Source organism: Xiphophorus maculatus, chromosome 4 (assembly GCF_002775205.1).
Source record: "Xiphophorus maculatus strain JP 163 A chromosome 4, X_maculatus-5.0-male, whole genome shotgun sequence".
Taxonomy (NCBI): domain Eukaryota; kingdom Metazoa; phylum Chordata; class Actinopteri; order Cyprinodontiformes; family Poeciliidae; genus Xiphophorus; species Xiphophorus maculatus.
Genome location: NC_036446.1, coordinates 31,780,533 through 31,799,167, shown reverse-complemented (window position 1 = coordinate 31,799,167; position 18,635 = coordinate 31,780,533). Strand labels below are relative to the sequence as shown.

At 38.9% G+C, this 18,635-nt stretch overlaps 1 long non-coding RNA gene across 2 annotated transcripts; it reads right to left on the bottom strand.

Moving 5' to 3' along the window:
- Positions 1–11,388: 11,388 nt before the first annotated feature.
- Positions 11,389–13,340, bottom strand: LOC111608455. Of its 2 annotated transcripts, XR_002752676.1 has the most exons (6): positions 13,133–13,340; positions 12,876–13,040; positions 12,627–12,708; positions 12,383–12,489; positions 12,119–12,281; positions 11,389–11,836 (listed from the first exon to the last, which is right to left on the bottom strand). It is a non-coding gene; the product is annotated as an uncharacterized LOC111608455 (long non-coding RNA). The 2 variants fall into 2 exon arrangements; XR_002752675.1 differs by having other exon boundaries at positions 12,383–12,708.
- Between the last annotated feature and the right edge of the window lie 5,295 nt (positions 13,341–18,635).

The window sequence follows — 18,635 nt, the reverse complement described above, 5'->3', positions numbered from 1 at the left end:
ATTATTCAAAGAGATGCTCCTCACCCAGCAAACAAGCTGCTCCACAAACATGAAGTGATTATTTCATCAAATGAAGAACAACCAAAATGTCTAAGAGGCAATAGCAATCTAGTTGACAGGGTGGCTACATTGGGGTTTAACTCATGAAAAAATAGGAAATATGTGATTTAAGCTGATTAAAGGAGGTCAGAAATGATAGACAAGCCCTAAACAGAGAAGAAACAGAGAAGGTTCTAGATCCTGTGCAGGTTTTTGCTCTTGCTTTTTAACTTGCTTGCAGTTGATATGATGCATAACTGTGGCATAAAGGTATTGCTTTATCAACTGGGAGCAGCTGGTAAGCATCTCATCTTCCATCCATCCTAATATGGCGCAGTATTAGTGCCAAAATTAGCACTATTGCATGCCCAGCAGTTGTTGTTTTTTTTTTCAGGAGGCTACATCCATTCCAAAGCTAGCTATTGATCTGATTAATCATTAGCCAGCACTGGTAACTGAGATGCTGGTGCTGACAAGAGAGAAGGAGGTTACTGACTTATGTTAGCTTTGAACAGGCTAATGACTAGCTTACCTTGGCTGATCAGTCGGCAGATTGCTTCCTCTGCTGGCCAGTAGCATGTACAGGCTGGCATTAGCATGTACAGGCTGGCATTAGCATGTACAGGCTGGCATTAGTCTTGGATAGGCTAACAACTAGCTTGCACAGAATGGATTAGATTAATCCACATTAAAAACAGAATATTTAAAACCTAGCGTATTGTTTTATGAGACCTTTATTTGATTAGAAAGTTCCGTAAAGGGTCATCTTTGTGGATTTACAAATGATGGTTTTGGCCCAAGTGTCACAAAGTTTTAATACCACTGGTCTAAACACACACTTTCATCCATTATTTGACCATTTAATTCAGCAATCAATGGGCAAGAGAAGCGCTGGGCAGGTCACACTGGAACACACTGAAAATGGCCAAGCAATCTAACAGTAGCTGTGTTTCCATTAAAAAATGGGTGCAATGGTTTTTTGATATTTTGTTAGCGTAAAACAAACAATTTCTCAGTTGTGTTGTTTACATTATGTAACAAACGCAGTTAAAATCACACATGAACAAATTTGTTCACGCGATAAGTTCATAAAAACCTTACATCTTCTTCATCTTTTCTGCCAGTAGTAACATCCCGTTGTTGATCACATGACTTGTGTTTCCATTGCACTCATGTGAAATACAGTAAATGCTAAATACGCAGCAAGTCTTTTTCAAAACTGGTGTGTTTCCATTAAGGAAATTTATTTTTGTAATTTCAATTTGCGCAATTTTAAGCTAGTCATGCTTCTGGACAGTGTGAGGAAGCTGAAGCACACAAGGAGGAACACACACACGGACGGGGAAAACAAAACTCAGGAGCTTCTTGTTTGCAGGATAACTGTGCTATTAACCGAACCACCATGCAGGCCTGAACACAAACAGGCAAACAAAAAAACTGATTTACTGCGGCACACACTGCAAACAGCAGAGGAGCTTAAAAACACACAACATATAAATCAAACTGCCATCTAGAGCCTCTCCTAGATCATGAAATAAAGTGAAGGAAATGAAAAACTCCCAGCACTAAAAGTGTGGATGACTGAGAAGAGCCTCAGAGAAATCCACAACTACTGCTTAACCTGGGGAGAGACGGTACAAGAGGGAGCGCGTCACAAAAGTCAGTGTTTCCTTTCCAATCTATTTGAAATATAGACGGAGACATGCCCTCGTTGTTTGTTTGTTTTTTTTTATTATTCTGTTCCGAGATATTCAATTTCTCAGTCATATAAAGGTTATTGCCAAATATAAAGTAGGAGCAGTCAGACGGGATTGTGGGTCTAAGCCCCTGCAGAGCAGCGAGTGGATGGTACATCCCAGCAGGCAGCGGCAATTTCTAGACGCTGCGACGACACAAACTTCCAGTCGACAACCTGCGGCTCTCCTGAGAAGCTGTGTACCAGATTTTTTTTTGTTGTCTTTTTTTTTACCAAGGCAGCGTCACAGAGCGCCAGCGGGAACTCGACACAGACATTTTAACAAGCTGACGCTCGGAGGAAACGTCAGAACTGGATTATTTCTCAAACAAAACACACAAGCTGCGAACAATGCGGATTTGTTTACAGCACAGTGAACCAGACTGAACACAGTGAACCAGACTGAACACAGTGAACCAGACTGAACACAGTGAACCAGACTGAACATACTGTAACACACAGCAACATGAAACATTAGGCCAGCCTGTCCCACTGAATGTTCAGTACAGGCAAAAAGAAATGTTCATAAATCAAAGTATGTCATCAAGTTTTTGTGCTAATGAAAAAAATTTTTTTTTTTACTGCACATATTTGCCTTATTTTACTTATTTAACAAAAAGATTCCTGGTTGCAGCTAACAATTAAAGTAGTAATCGACTATTTTATCGATAGTTTTTTTGATGATTATAAATTGACACATTCTTCAGATTTTTCATTGAACCACTTAATCCTAGTCTATAAAATTTTAGAGATGAACATTTAGACATTAAAATTCTTAAATAGTCCAATTCCTCTTTTAGATAAGAAAACAGATATTTAAAATGTAATAACAGCACGTAGCAAAAAATGTTTCTGCAGCTAAAAAAATGTTTCTAATGCTAAAGGCTCTTCTGTACTTTAACATCAATACAGAGCAGCAGAATTTGAACTGGGTGAAGCTACAGCTTTGCCACTTCAGGAGTTCTGGGTCGAACATTTTTACAGAAAGATTTTGTTCTAAATGTATTTCGTTTTGTACAGTTTTGTACTTAAATCCCACTGAAAATACAGTAACTGTTGCCAGACTTTTTTTTTTACTTGTGGAAGCTGTGAAAGTTTTGTCGTTTTGCAGCAAACTGAAGTTTTGAAATAAAATAATATGTTGCCTCCTCAAAGCAATATCACTTTCATGTAGCGAGTATGAAGGGTCACATGACCAGACTTCCCTACTTCCTGCCTGGAACTCTGAAGGAAAATGTCTGTCTCAAACTTGTACATAAAGTGAGTAAAATACTTTATTGAACAAATACAGCTAAAATATTTTATAGATATGCTCGTTAAAGGGTTTTCTGCTGATGTTTAGTGAGAATCTTTTTCCTGCTAGCATCTTTTCATTATAAGTAAAAGCTTGTTGAAGCTCGTGTGCCTTTTGATTTAATAATTTAGCAGAAAAAGTGGTTTTTGAATTGAAACTGTTGTTTATTTTATTCTATGCATGGTTTTTGATTAAAATGCAATTTAAATGTGTGTTGTTGTTGTTTTTAATTACAGATCTTGCAATTAACTTGATTAAAACTTTTTTAATAGAGTCCAACTACTGGATAAAATCATAACACAAAACCACAAAAAAGTAAATAAATAAAATAAAAACAAAAAAACCCATTTTGTAAACAAATGTCAATACATTTGAAACTGATGATTAATAAAAGCAACAAAAACACACAAAAAATGAGTGACCAAAGACTTAAGAGTATAAAAAGAACAGGAGAGCAGGTGGGTCTGGCGGGTCAGTGAAGTTCTCACAGGGTGGTTTTTAGGGTTTGGTTCAAGTTTTTAATTTTTCTTCTTCACCCAAACAAGGAGCTGCTTCTGCTGGAGAGGACACTGAGTAATGGCTTCAGCCCACTTTGTCTTACAAATGCTAGCAGCAACAAACACGCCTCCAAACCGAGAGTGAAGATCTCTTAAACCGATAAGAACAATAAGATTTTTATTCAGTTATGTCACCGTATAGAGAAATACGATCTGTCAGTGTTTCAGTTGGACCTTTTCAGATGAAGTAAAGTCATTCTGAGCATTATGTTGGGACATGTGTGCAGCAGTGTTGCAGTAGCAGAGCTTGGATGTGATAAATGTTTCCCACTGGCTCCCGGAGCTGCACACACTTCGTTTGGACGGCTCAGGTTTTATTAGTCAGCTGCTGTCCTTTGTCAGCTCCAGAAGCTTTGGCCTAACTGTTAGCGACCTCTACAGGCACCTGGTTGCACTGCATTTTATTCAGGGGTATCGGAATAAATTGGGGTGATTATCATGCATGGGATACTTTTATTTAGAAAATCATGTAATGTTTTTTTTTCCTTTTGTTTCAAAATGATTCGTTCTGATCTATAAAAATAAAATAAAAATACACTGAGGTTTATGGTTGCAATGTTTAAGGGCTCCGGCTTGTTTTGCCAGGTGTTGCATGATAACATATGTTCAGAAGTTTCTTATTTGGTTGTATTTCTTATTTGGGCAGTTGGGTTCAACAGTTCCTTTTTATGCCTAATATTTATTTAATAATACATTTAACAATTAGTTAAGAAATTCTAAAAATTAAAGTTCACTTTCTTCCAGTTCTAATCAAGTATTTTTTTTTTCAAGAATGCTAAAATCAGCATATTTGTCCCTTTACTAAACAAACCTTCTTAAAAATGTTCCTATGTTGTTTAAAAGGGACAACATTATGTATTTTCAAGCTTACTAGTGGCTGTTACCTTCAGTTGTTATAAAAATGCTGTACATATCAAATATGATTCAAAACAAATTTGACTTCCTAATTTAATGCCTTGAACTTGGACTTTCAGGAAGTCACCGCTGGCTGCCCAGGGCGAGGCGGAAGCTCGGAAACTGCAGCTCTGAGGAGGAGCTGCGTCTCGAAGGCGGAGCTAGGTCCACCGAGTCCTTTTACACAGCTGAATGGTGACCATGGAGATTAAAGGATTTCTCAAACCTGCATGAAAGAATCAAAGCGACACTGCAGGTGTGTTTTGTTGAGTGGATAATATTACATAGGTTAAAAATGTTTTGATTTTTCCAAAGTACTGCCTCTTTAAGAATGTGTTTGTTTATAGTTCACCTGTCACAACAGCTTTTGTGACAGGCAAACAATTACAAATGTATTCCCTAACCACAGTGTTCCCATAATGACTTGTCATTTAGCTCAAATCATCTTTAATAACTGGCGCATAAACATGATGAGTTTTCTGTTCTCCATCAGCAATAAGTCAAACATCAGAACCACTGTTCAACCTCTGAGCCTTTTGTTGGACGTCATGTTTCATCTACAATGAGCCATTTTACATCTGTTGCAGATTTTCAGAAAAGGCGATGTTATAACTTGTGTGCATTATGAAACAGTGGCCCTTAAAGTATCTGCAGAAAGTTTTTATTTCCCATTTATTTTAATTTTACAATTAGGCAAACTCTTGAATGCCACAAGCTACGACATAATCACTGGAAAAACATAAAGTTCTACTCCAACGGGCTAATTATATTCCTCATAAGATGAGGCATTAAATATTAATGATGACATTAAAAGGTTTCTACCATAATGATTCATAAAGCAACCTTCAGGAAAATCAAGGAAAGGTTAGTAAAGATTGTTAAAAAAAAAAAACCCACTGTAAAATATTGGAAGAATTCACATACATTTATTCTGAGTGGAGGGTTGAGCCTTCAGCATCCGGCTCTCTGAACAAAGCAGAGCTTCGTCTCTGAAGGCTTTTTCGATACTCTCCACTTACTTTACTGTTCTGCGTCCTAAATTGAAAATGTGTGTTGCTGTTCAGTTTTTCCTGGAATCATCTATTTATTGTTGGATTCCAAGTCAACCTAGTTTAGACGATTACTGAGCCCCTTTCAGCGCTGGGAGGAATGGATCAAATAAGCACCGATTTACTGAAACAAAGGACACTTAATATTCAAAACACATTCAGTAAATCATTATGTGGTCCGATACAAATCTTGATAATAGCACTAATGTTCAAGCAATTAATGAGACGCGGTATCCTTATTGTCACGCTTACATGCCATTTAAACCAAACCACCTCCTGAATAAGTCACCCCTATTGCGGTAATAGCATATGTCACGGTTATTAGTGCATAAAAGAAGATGTTCAGGAAGAAGAAATGTGGGATTTAACCTTTGACACTGTAGAAGAGGCAATAAAAGAAGGCTTCCACCAAGGGATCATCACTAAAGTACATTCAAATCCTCTGTAGATTCTAATTAGACTCTGCACAGATCGTGTCTGGAACACCTCTAATTTCAGTAAATGACACAATCCATTTTGTCAGCCCTCTTCTTATCTTATGTAATAGAAATTCAGCTCCCCGAGCTAATAAAGACCTTCATTCAAAAAAAATATATATCCACTTTAGGTCCTCCTTTCTTCTTGTGATCTCAGCCCAAGCCAATTTTATACACTTGAACATTGTTATCCTCGGGCTACACACCTGGAAAGAGAGGGCTTTACTCTGAAATGTCAGAACGAGACGAAAACCTGCGAGCGCTTCATTAAGAGAAGAGCTGGGAATTGACAGGCTGTTCTCACACAGTGCTGTGTTTTCACTGCAGCGTCTAAAAGATTTAGTAGCCGTCCTTCCTTTTGCTGTCGTCGTGCCGCGGCATCGATAATCAGAGACTTCCTCGGATGACGCAGCAGGTCTGTAATCACCGTGAACCTGTGGATGTTTCTGCTGCTGTCTCTACCCAGCTGGATTAAATGTCTGCCCTGATCTTTCCTGCATAGTTTCTTCCACAGTGGACAGCTACTCCAAAGCTATTTTCTTGTGTTTGTTTGGGTATTGATGGTACGCTTGTGGGAAAGCCAGTTTATGAAGCTGTAGCTTCCATACATTGTGACGTACTGGGCAGATCGTTCACAAAAATGAATGAATAAGCTTACTATTATTTATTACAAACTTTTAGTGATTTTGCCCACGTCATTTAGCCAGGAATTAATAACAGTGGTGGGTCTCGATTAAAAATCTTAATCGAGTCATTTAACTGAGTTATTATGTAGTTAATTAATCGTATTTTAATTGAAAACTATATTGACAAAATAAGCAACAATTTCAATTCAAAACCACTTTTTGCTGCTAAATTGTTGAACTTGTTAATACTGAGACAGATGAGCTCAACAAAAAAGTTATTTATTGTTTGTAATCTATTATTCAGGTTCTTCAGCCATCAGAATGGTGCAAAGTTCTGTTCTGAACTTTGCAGTTTCAGAAACTCGCTCAGATCAGCGATCCTCTGGTTGGTTTGTTTACAGCACAGGGAATTTCAGGTAAGCTTCATAGCATTAACCAGGTGCATTCCATACGGCACAGGCAAACATTTGGGTACGTAATTGGGTAAAAATTAAAACTTCAACACGGTCCACGCCTCCAGGAAGCAATCGTTCTCAATAGCGAGAGTCCAGACCCTCTGGACGAAGCAAAGCGTAGAACAAGGGTCTGGTTTTTAATTTTGTGAATGGGAAAGTGTGTTTTTGTTGGTTTTTTTTTACAAGAAAAATATCCAGGAAGTTTAGAATACTTTGCATTGAGGAATACTCCTGCAGAAGCAAATGCATTTTTGTTATTAAAGTTCTGATAGTGTATCTAGTTGTTTTGTTTTTTTTCCAACTGTCAGAGTATTTTGGATTAGAAAAATACCTGATTAATTCAGTTGTGCAATTTACTTTTTTTTTTTTTCTTTTTTTTTTACCCCTCCAGGGGGTCTTTTGTGGGCTTTAGTGTCCCTTATATGATAGTAGGCTGACAGGAAACGGGGAAGAAGAGGGGGGAAGACATGCGGCAAATGTCGTCGGGTCCGGGACGACATTTGCCCTCGACCCGCGACGGGTCGAGGGCTGAAGGCCTCCAAATACGGGTCGCGCCAACCGCTACGCCACCACGGCACGCCTGCAATTTACTTTTACTATGGAACTGCATGTAATTCATTGCTGGTTATTGAGGCCTCCTGATTATGTTTCTTGAAAAGATGCTCGACTGCTTACATTTTTATGGCCTTTTCGAAAATGACCTGAGAGAAGTGAAGCATTTACTATCTGCAATACGTTTTGCAAGACAACTAAATTCATTAATAAAGATGATATCAGGAGTCATATCAATGCAACAAGTCGTGAAGATATTCTGTCAAAGATACGACATGGAGCGGTTCTGGATGAGGCCGGGTCACATGGACATGAGTTTCTCACCCTGTCAACAACAGTAAATGAGGTCCGGGTGTTATTAGGATTTTTATTGACACTTTCAGGAAATTATAATTGCTTCACTCTTTGTAATTCCTGATTATAGATGTGATAACTCTGCTCTTAAATGTCATATTGGACGTGTGTTTTAACATTTCTCCTCGTGCATTCAGCTTGTTTTCTCTTGTAAGCCCTAAAGACTGGAGCATTTCTCCATGGTGACCTTTCAGTCATCAGCATCATGCAGCGTCTCCTACGGAGCAATATGCAATACTATTCATTTGGGGTTTTTTTACTTGAATATTTCAAATCTAAATGCATGGAGAACCCTCAGGAAATCCATGTTTGTATTTGCAGACAAAATGGCTGCAAAACAGCTTCTAGAGAAATCAACCGACTTTCCTGCAACACATACTTGTTCTGTTCTGATGGACATACAATTTTCCATGCATGAAAAACTACATCAAATCAATTAAATTTGGTAGAATATAAAAAAATTTGAAGGAAGTCTTTACTACTACTTTTTCTTTTGCAAGCCTTCACATTCATGGTTCTGCCGGCCACAGAATAAGTTGCATGTTTTTAACAAACTTACATCTGTTTTATTGAATCAAATATTATAAATAATTATGCTATCAAATCATTTCAATTTAAACTGCTTTGTAAACAGACTCGGACTCTGTTCAGAGTATAAAAATGACCCTTCTGCTCTCTGAAGGCTCTCTGACTTAAAGCTGCAGTATGCAACTTTCACAAAGCTATTTTTTCTTTCTAAATATTTGTAAAGACTGTCACAGAATGAGACAGATAATGTGTGCTACTATTACAGTCTAAGAAAAATGCACCACTCCCAGTCAAAAATGACCAATCAGAGCAAGAAGGAGGTTCTTAGCGCTGTCAATCAACACCATGTATGCGCTTCTCACTGCTACTAAAGGCAGAGAAGAAACTTACCGTTCCAGAAAAGATCTTATCCAGATGAGAGCAGGGCCAACGATTTTTTTTCAGATCGTCTTATATTATACTGTCACAACATAAACATAGTTTTAGCAATTATGTAAAAAAAACATATTGGTAATAAAAGTAGCTTTAAAGCAGGGGTGTCAAACTCCAGTCCTCGAGGGCTGCTGTCCTGCAACTTTTAGATGAGCCTCTGCTGCACCACACCTGAATAGAATAATTAGGTCATTAGCAAGGCTGGGAGAACTGATCTACACAAGGAGGAGGTAATTAAGCCATTTCATTTCAGTGTTTTGTAGCTGTGGCACATCTAAAAACTGCAGGACTGCGGCCCTCGAGGACTGGAGTTTGACACCTGTGCTTTAAAGAATGGAAGTTCTTTCATGAAATCTCCCATAGCTCATGATGGTTATGGGTGTTATGTTTTTTGTATTGCAGATTAATGTTGAGGAACTGACTTCATTTTCATTCTTAGTTTTTGCTGTAAACGCAACAATAAGATTTCCATCCTGCGTTTGTGAGAGGAGAAATAATTTAGGTCATTTCAGCTCTTTGCAGGGCTGAGACCACAGAATGGAGCTGTTGTTTCTGAAAGCTGTGCTAATCAGCAGGGCCTGAATAAAACCTCCAACTCACTCTTGTGTTTTGAAGCATTTCTTGAACTAACGAGCTGTGATCTAGAGAGATAGTGAAGGGGTGCGGGTTTCTAGCCTGTGAGAAACCTTTTTTTTTTCTTTTTTCTTTTCCAGGGAACATTGGAAACGGAGTAGTTGGAGCTGCATTTTCAAATGCGCCCTCAATTGAAAGAATTTTCTGAGCTAAAAGGTTTTCACTGTCTCAAAAAGACCTTGAATGTCGACTTTGATTCATTCAGATCAGGCGTCGTCGTCGGTTATTCCTGAAAATTGTACAGCCAGCAATAAGCGGCGTGCTTGGCAACTCTAAACATTTTACAGAATTCACTTTTTAATTTTCAATGACACCAGCTCTTCCTTTTGACAAGCAGGTTTGTTTTTTTCTCTGTCGAAACTGATCTAATCACAACATGAACACAAAACACTAATATGTCAATTAGATTAATAATGTTGAACATCAAAGGCGCGGTGACGTAAGAATGGAGGGGAATCAAAAACAGTTGACATGGCAACTGAGAGTCCGGTGGACATCGGAGGTGATATGTGGAAATGTTTATTACTATATGTAAAGGTCATTTTTATATATTTTTATTATATGTGGTTAAAAATGTTAACTACAAAAAAACATAACTCACCTCCAAGTCATAGTGCAGCAGATAGAGCAGCTGCTCCCGCCATCTTTTATCAAACGCCTTTTCTTTTTGTTATGTCTTTTATCCTTAAAATGAGGTCACAAACTAACACTGCTGCTTCTACATCGTCATCCGTGTTTGATTATTCTAAATTCATGTATGGTATGTTGGGAGTTTTACTGGATTTTTTTTCCTTGAATCGGGATGTTGGTGACTGGAATCGGTTCGTGTGGTGGTGTGTTGCTCCTGCCGTGTGGCTGGACACACGAACCGATCGAACCTGTTGGACTTTTATCGGCTCTGCGGTCACAGAAGTTTGGAAAATTGTCCGACAATCCTTAAATCGTGCCGTGTGAACCAGACCTAAAACTCACAAGCTCTACTCCTCTCATCTCGTCTTGACCACTGCCCTAACGCTCTCTGACTCTGGTCGAGAGAGGAGATGACCTGAGGTCATGCCGTACCAGGCATATAGATGGATGTGAATCTGTCTATACAGACACAGAAAGAGATGTTTGTATCTTTCTCTTGGTGTATAAATATCTGTTTCAACTGTATCTTTTTTTTTTTTTAAGGTGGCCATGTTCCATGTTTTGTGACTTCTGTGGTCAACATCCAGGACAGTTCAAGTGTTCTGTTTTTCATGTGGGTAAATGTGCAGTTCTTGGCACAAGGTGAAGAGCAAATTAAAGAAAGTATCAATTTTATGGAAACCAATGATGCCATTCTAGACTGTTTGTCTTTCCTGCTGAAATTTTCCTTCATTTGTTATAATTTTGCTTTATTAGTCCCAGTTCTGGATGATCTGAAGCAAAGACACGTCTTTAGTGGCAGTTATGAGCAGATGTGTCTAGTGCGGTTTGTGTTCATGGGTTTGCTGCAATGTGACATTGATGAAAGGAAAGATGGACTACAAATACCATCAGACCTGTTCAACAGTCTCACTGGTAAACCGGATGTCATGTACCACCTACCTAACAAGGTTTTTTTTGTTGTTTTTCTTATTTATTTCATTAACATCTGGTTAATTTGTTGCCTGTTTGGCAGCTTTCAAAAATAATTTGTCAAAATAAAAATAAAAATCAGCCATGTGTTAATAGTATGTCACTTTTTATTGCAACAATTTATGACATAAAAATTTTCATTTCTAATATTTACATGTAAACACAATGAAGCATTACAACAGTTTTCAACAATAGTCATAACAGTTGGTAGTGACAGTTGAACAGAGCAGGTTTCACAAGTTAACATCTGCCTTCACAGGCCAACATCCACATTTATGTTTTGTGATTCTGTATTTGAACTTAATAAAGTCCAAAGAGTTTTTATCCCAAAGTCCATGTTTTTTTGCAATTGATCATTTGTTTTGGGCTTTGGTATCTTGACAGTGTTTGAACAGGAAAGCGAGGTTTGGTCTGTCTCAAGGAGAATCCTAGCAGTCTGGTTTCTTCTTGTCGTCTGGTGCTGTCCTGTTCGCTGAGCTGAACTTCAAAGATTTCCTCTAACATTTCTGATGTCAGCTTTTCCACCCTTGTGCACATAAAGGGCCTGAACACAGAAGCATGAAGCTCCGAAGCATAAATGACATCCAGGGTTGAAAGGCCATCCTTGAATCTAGAAAACATTCAGAATAACCATCACTTTAATGATGCTAAAAAGAGCATGATATTAAATTGATGTTTTACAGTCACACATAAACATTAATATCTCTAATCTTGTTCCTTGTTTAGCACAGGTAATATTGCAAATCCACTAACTGGAGATTCACTAACTGGATAATTATTTGTCTGCTGGCTACTGTCGATTCTTACCCTACATTCGCTTGTTTTAACTGCAACAAAACAGTAACTAAATTAACATAGTTGGCAAATGTTAGTTTGTTATTGAAGGACCTACTTCACATGATCTCTGTCTCTTTATTCTGCGTCTCGTCCTCAGCTGTCCCCCTGATGCAACAGGAAACTTCTCTGGATTCCCAGCAGGATTTCCTGCGTCTCCTCAGTCCTCTGTGTCTTCTCTCTCCTCATTGGTCCAGTGATGTTGACTTGTCTCAGTCATGCTAGTGAACCAACACATGATCAGACACGCATTCCTTAATTTCTGTCGAAATAACAGATGACTGAATCAGACTTTCTGATCAAGTCATAATCATGACCTCACCATTTATAAAATCTACTAGAACCAGTAGATCAGCAGGTCCTCTGCTCTATTCCTGATCCTAATTCCATCAGCACAAAGCTCATCAAAGCTCTGCTGTTATGAAAGGACTCAATGAAAAAAATCAGACAAAACAAAAGGGTCAGTGAGGAGAAAGTACAGCAGAAAGTAGGAATCAGATTTGAGCATCAACCTCAACTTCATGCATATTGAAAACTTTTGGTTGTGTAAAAGTAAATGTTCTTACTTTTGTTGTCCACTGGGTTCTCTTATCTTCCTCCTGACTGGTGGTGTTGAAGGTGGAGGATTCCAGGTTCAGGAGATCCAACCTGGGATGATCAGAGACATTATTGATCTGCAGAATCTGAATCCAGGATCAGAAACCAGCGCTGGCTATAATGTTTCTAAAATTCTTTATTATTCAGTGTCTGACTCATAAACAGGTGAATTTTCAACATAAGATTCTGTGGCAATGCTTGGTTTGTTATTGAAGGACCTGCTTCACATGATCTGTCTCTTTATGCTGTGTCCCGTCCTCAGCTGTCCCCCTGATGCATCAGGAAACATCTTCTCTGGATTTCCAGCAGGATTTCCTGCGTCTCCTCAGTCCTCTGTGTCTTCTCTCTCCTCATTGGTCCAGTCTTGTCTTGTCTCGCTGATGCTGGAGAATCAACACATAATCAGACACACATTCAGTCTAAATAACAGATGACTGAAGGAGACTTTCTGATCAAGTCATCATCATGTTCTCACCTTTTCCACAATCTCTTCCAACCAGTAGAACAGCAGGTGGAGCAGGTCTTCTGCTTTAATTGTTGGTCAACTCAAGTCGTGTGACATGAGTTGACGGAGAAATGAAGAAAAAAGAAAAGACAAAAGAGTTAAAAAGGAAAATAATCACACACAGCAAACAGAATCAGTTTCTAACTTTCAGCTCAACTCTGCGCAGCTCCATCTGAAATGTTTCGTTATGTTTTGTAGATAGAAATGTTCTTACTTTTTTCGACCAACTGGGTTCTCTTATCTTCCTCCACCTGACTGGTGGTGTTGAAGGTGGAGGATTCCAGGCTCAGGAGATCCAACCTGGGATGATCAGAACATCAGAGATCTGAGCAGTCTGGACCTGGGATCAGAAACTAGTGTCAGTATTTTTTAAAGTCTATTCTCTTTTTGGGATCTTTCTGTGTTGTAACACATGAATATGGCCACATAAACTATTTGTTTTATGAGATTAATAGTTTATCTTTACTCCACATCCTCTCTATTTCCTTCCCTCCGATCCTGTTCTCTACTTTCCCTCTGGATAAAAGCTCTTAATTAAATCCCTCAATCATAAATTCTGTCTTCCAAATTTTTATTGACTTGCTGCTTTAATTTGGTCTCTAATACAAAATATTATCAGGCAAACTTTCCTCACTTAATGTAAATTTTAACTCTATATGGAGGAACACTTTCTACTAATAGTGAATTTCTTTCTATATTTATTTATTAAAGCTGATGGTCGCCAATGCCAGCAGGAGGCCAGCAGTATTATGTGTTGTTGAATGCAAAAACTTACAAGCAGGAACCACATGGACAACGATGAAAGAATCCAGCGATGAGCAGCTAAAACCTGAAAGAGTAGAACTGGGAGAGTGGATTAGTGGAGGAACAGGTGAGAACAATTAACTATATTAGAGAGCACCGTGTGGGGAAGCACCGCTACTACACCCTGAAACATGGGAGAGTAGAGAGGAAAACAGAGACAGAAGCACAGAGAGAATCTTGGAAGAAGCAGTCTCACTGCCAGCTGCTCTGTCTGGGACTGATACTTACTTTTGCCTTAACCTGAAAGGTGACTGCAGCTCCTGGTGGTCCTCAGAATATGTCTATGGTGGTCCAAGTCACTGGACCAAGCCTTAACCAAATATTTATCTCTGTCTTTTTCTTTTATCCTTAAAGATTTTAAATTGTACTCCGCGTGTTGATTTAATTCCTCTACATTTTAAGTTGTCCACCATGACATCATATTAGTCCTAACACATTAAAATTCCTCATTACTTGAAAGATTTCATTTGTCCACAGAAGCGTTGTCTTCGTCCTTAGAGAGATGAATTTGTCCCGCAAAGCGTTGTCTCTTTTCGGTCCTAAAAGATTTTAGGTTTGACACGAAGCAGCATTACCAACCTTTAAAACCATTATCACCTGAGTTTAAATGTTTTGCTCAACGACATTTTAACATGTGGACTTGAAGGTTTAGGAATCCAGCCACCAAATGATTGATCCGTGGATCAACGGTTCATATCCGGGATCCAAAGGTCCTGCCTATTTCTCTCTTCCTCTTGACATCTTTGAACGTTTGAATTAACTTCCGTTTTTACTGTCGCTGCCGTTGTTATTTCATACGTAAATTCGCGTCATTTCGTGTGGATTTTATAATGTCCAGACCAGAATGGTTATAACTTTAAAACTGCTGTTTCGATCCGTTTATACCGATTATAACCGATTATATTGTGTCTCCATTTGTGTTTTTTCATGTCTTAAAAATTAGAAGTGTCAGAAACGTCATTTAAATTTTAAAGAGTTTAATTTGCAGCAGTGATGTCTCAATTGTATTGATTCTAGTGTCCCGAGCCGCGTTGTCTTAATCGTTTTGAGGTTTGATTTTTACCCAGCAAGATTGTTTTAGATTTAGTATTAATCATTGTCTCATTCCTTTTAGCATTTATCTTTTACGCACCAGCCATGTCCGACTACCTTTAGTGTTTTTTGTTCAGCAATATGGTCTTGTTTGTCATAAATTTAAATTAGCCTCCTCCAGCATTTAGTCATTAATTGATTAACAGCAAAAAAGTCAGCATTGCCTGTCCTGCTAGAATCCTTAACATCTAAAATAAAAAAATCTAGCAGCGGGATAAAGAAAAGCCCCGGCGCAAGTCGCTACCTAAGGCATCCTCGGTCCTGCTAGAATCCTTAACATCTAAAATCTAGCAGCGGGATAAAGAAAAGCCCTGGCGCAAGTCGCTACCTAAGGCATCCTCGGTCCTGCTAGAATCCTTAACATCTAAAATCTAGCAGCGGGATAAAGAAAAGCCCCGGCGCAAGTCGCTACCTAAGGCATCCTCGGTCCTGCTAGTATCCTTAACATCTAAAATCTAGCAGCGGGATAAAGAAAAGCCCCGGCGCAAGTCGCTACCTAAGGCATCCTCGGTCCTGCTAGAAAGCCATTGGCTTTAACAAAAACAACAGAGAAATGATGATATACCAATGGGACTTATCAGGTAGGTCTTCAGTTTTTCAAGATCCCAATCTAATCAGAGTCACTTGACAAGTCGTAGTGAGGTCTAAACCACGCTTGTCTGAAACTCTCTCTTACTATAATTCCGTCTGGTCCAATCCCAGCTGTTGATGGTATTGGTTCCTCTTCTGTGTCCTCTTCAGACTCCACCCAGATACAGTCTTCAGGGGATGACAAACTTGAATCATTGCCATGTGCTGATGGTGAGAGACCAAGAACAGGGAAAGACAGAATGGGATCCTCAAATGCCAATGTAGGTGAAGGACTGAAGACACAGGCTGGCAAAATTAGATCCTCAAAAATTGGTTCCAATGGTGAGGGACTAAAGACAGTGGACACAGTGGGTGACAGAAAAGGATCCTCGGGCAAAATGTACTGTGAGGGACCGATGACAGGGGATGACAGAATGGGAAACTCTTCAGCAACACTGTGCCTAGTCTTCTTGCCAGGGGGCTCCTCTTCAGCATCACTGCCCTTTGTCCTCTTTCTGCAGGTCACAGATGTCACATGACCCGGTTCCTCTTCCAAACCTAGCCTTTGTGGAGGACTGATGGCAGGGAATAAAAGAAGGTGTTCTTCATATGGAATTGGTGAAGAACTGAAGACAGAGGGTGGCAAAATTGGATCCTCCAAAATTAGATCCAATGGTGAGGGACATAAGACAGTGGAGGACAGAAAAGGCTCCTCATGCATTATGTACTGTGAGGGGCTGATCTCAGGGGATGACCAATCAAGATCCTCATGTGCCAATATACATAAGGGACTGAGGAAAGGATGTGACCAAACGGAATCCTCATGCACCATGTATTGTGAGGGACTGGTGACAGGGGATGACAAAACGGGATCCTCTTCACCAACACTGTGCCTAGTCTTCTTGGTGGGGGACTCCTCCTCAGCATCACTGGCGTTTGTTCTCTTTCTGTTCATGCCAGTCATCACATGACCCGCGTCCTCTTCGAAACCTACCTGGTAAGGTTGAGAGGTCCCAATTTGTCTGGAGTCCTGTAGACGCAAAATGGGCTCTTGAGGCTGCTGAGCCATCCCGATGTCCCATGTGTATTTAAATTTTGGAGGGAGAACCTCCAGCAGCTCTAACACAGCGTAAGAACGGTCCACTGTCGGACTGGAGCTGGTAGTACAGTCATTACCAACCTCGTCTTCACTGGAGCTGCTAGTACAACTATAACTAGAGCTGCTGCTACTAGTACTGCTGCCACTAGAGCTGCTAGTACGGCTGCCACTGGACCTGCTAGTACGGCTGCCACTGGACCTGCTAGTACGGCTGCCACTGGAGCTGCTAGTACCGCTGCCACTGGACCTGCTAGTACCGCTGCCACTGGACCTGCTAGTACGGCTGCCACTGGAGCTGCTAGTACGGCTGCCACTGGACCTGCTAGTACCGCTGCCACTGGAGCTGCTAGTACCGCTGCCACTGGAGCTGCTAGTACTGGAGCTACTAGTACTGGAGCTGCTAGTACTTTTATTACCAACCTTGTCTTCACTGGAGCTGGTAGTACTACTCACCGTGATTGGAGGTGAAGTCCTGTGTGACTCCTCTCCCTTGTCTTCAGAAACTGATGGGGAGTGAAATGTGAAATAGAATAAATAAACTAATCTTTAGTAACAACAAAACAGCAACAAAAAAAATCAACAACAACAACAACATATTTTTACATAAAAACAAGAACACATTAAAACTAATGATCAAACATTGTATGGACAACCTCCACTCTGAGAAACAAACTTTGGTACCAATCAATCATTAACAACAGCTAATCAAATTTAGACTTGTTGATAGTTCATCTCTAATCATAAACTCAACATAAATTGAAGAGCTGTAGACTGTGTTGAGGACTTTTTAATAGCTAATAAAACACCTTTAATCTTAGATTGTACCATTAGTGTGAATAAAATAAAACACTTCAACAAGTTACTCAGTTTACCCTTCTGTAACAACCCATACTCACAAATCTTTGATGCTGCTCAACAGATAGGTTTTATCTTTCTTAATAACCAAAATAAGATACACGATGCATTCATTACTATTAAACTTAAACTGTTACTTACATAACTTTAATATTTTATATATATTTTATAAGTATTACAAAGGTTTCAAAAATATGTCTCCATTAGCATTTTTAAATGACTAAAATGTTAATAGTGGTTAATCAAATTAAATCCCTTTGACCTCAACAACTTTTCAGACTCTCAGTAAAAGCTACTCGGACAACCAGTCAGTAAATCCTACGGTATGAATAAATTCCTTCATACTTCCACATATTGCCAACAGCAGAAATGTATGTCTATAAAACTCAGAGTTTAAGGACTGGGGACCTAAATAAACAGCCTTTCCCGAGTTTCCAGTAACAAGGGGCTCCTACAAAAATAAAACTGTTTATCTGCTTTAGAAATCTATATTCAATCTTAAAATGGCCACTATATTTTGTCTAGAGATAATCCAGACAAAAATAACACAAATATTACTCTGCATCCTCTATGTGTGCATGATGTACATGCCCCAAAGTTTAATTATCACATGTTAATATCACTTCAAATGTGTCAGTTATGGCTAAAGGTATTGCTATAAATTCATTACATCAGTCTGAAGATCAGAGCTGCACACAATTCAGCAATAAACTCAGATGAATGTTCACACAATCATATTTGCTTCAAAGGCTTCTTTCAATATTACCATTTCCATGGAGACAAAGAATGTCAACAAAATGGATACTCTTGAAATCATTCTCTCAAACTACAATAAGTTTTCCAATCACCACACAACTATTAGTATTGCTGACTTTTCCTGAAAATCTAATCGGCTTGTAAATATATTACAGCTCCAAATATCCAATGGACCAAGACAGCATTTTGTAAATAATAAATTATTCAAAACTTCTCTTTCTTAGAAAAATAAAACTGAACAATAATAAATTTAAATACAAATTAAACAATTTAGTAAGTTAGTAATAATAGTAGAGA